The sequence below is a fragment of the Neovison vison genome, chromosome X (genome assembly GCF_020171115.1).
Source record: "Neovison vison isolate M4711 chromosome X, ASM_NN_V1, whole genome shotgun sequence".
Taxonomy (NCBI): domain Eukaryota; kingdom Metazoa; phylum Chordata; class Mammalia; order Carnivora; family Mustelidae; genus Neogale; species Neogale vison.
In genome coordinates this window covers 15,634,885-15,636,051 of record NC_058105.1, presented here as the reverse complement: position 1 = coordinate 15,636,051, position 1,167 = coordinate 15,634,885, and the positions used below count along the sequence as shown (strand labels likewise).

The 1,167-nt window shown below is 41.4% G+C and overlaps 1 non-coding gene across 1 annotated transcript; it reads left to right on the top strand.

The window, feature by feature from the left end:
- Positions 1–205: 205 nt before the first annotated feature.
- On the top strand, positions 206–307 carry LOC122897776. The gene has a single exon (XR_006382620.1). It is a non-coding gene; the product is annotated as a U6 spliceosomal RNA (small nuclear RNA).
- Positions 308–1,167: the final 860 nt, after the last annotated feature.

The following is a 1,167-nucleotide window of genomic DNA, read 5'->3' as shown; positions in this document are numbered from 1 at the left end:
CCTTTGATTTTAAACTTGGAGGTTGACTGTGGTGATTTTTTAAACCTTTTATTCAAAATATTACAGTAACAGAAACCGGGGTTGGTGAGGACGAGGATGTGGAGAAAAAGGAATCCTCTTGTACTGTTGGTGGGAATGCAAACTGGTGCAGCCACTCTGGAAAACCATATGGAAGTTCCTCAAAGGGTTAAAAATAGAACTACCTGTGCTCGCTTCGGCAGCACATATACTAAAATTGGAACGATACAGAGAAGATTAGCATGGCCCCTGCGCAAGGATGACACGCAAATTCGTGAAGCAAATTTTTAAGATACAAACGTAGTGATCCGAAGGGGCACGTGCACCCGAATGTTTATAGCAGCAATGTCCACAATAGCCAAACTATGGAAAGAACCTAGATGTCCATCAACAGATGAATGGATCAAGAAAATGTGGTATATATACACAATGGAATACTATGCAGGCATCAAAAGAAATGAAATCTTGCCATTTGCGACAACATGGATGGAACTAGAGCGTATCATGCTTAGCGAAATAAGTCAAGCAGAGAAAGACAACTATCATATGATCTCCCTGATATGAGGAAGTGGAGATGCAACATGGGGGCTTAAGTGGGTAGGAGAAGAATAAATGAAACAAGATGGGACTGGGAGGGAGACAAACCATAAGTGACTCTTAATCTCACAAAACAAACTGAGGGTTGCTGGGGGGAGGGGGGTCGGGAGAAGGGGGGTGGGGTCATGGACATTGGGGAGGGTATGTGCTTTGGTGAGTGCTGTGAAGTGTGTAAACCTGGCGATTCACAGACCTGTACCCCTGGGGATAAAAATATATGTTTATAAAAAATTTAAAAATTAAAAAAAAAATGAACTGAGAGTCCGCTCCAGTATTGGTTAAAATTTTCTCAAAGACCAAGATGAGAACTCTGCTTTTAAGAAGTTTTGGATGAATTCTGGGTTTCGCACAAAACATAAATTCACAGCAACCCTTCACCTAGAGAGACTGGTCTCCCCATGTCTTCCTCATCTTGGCTTGAAGACATCCCAACTAGCAAACTCCTTCTCTCTTTAGATTGCTGGCTCCCCTTGCTCTGCGCTTAATTAAATAAAAAACAACTTTATCAAAACATCTAGTATATTGGTCAGAAGTACACAGTGAATATTAACT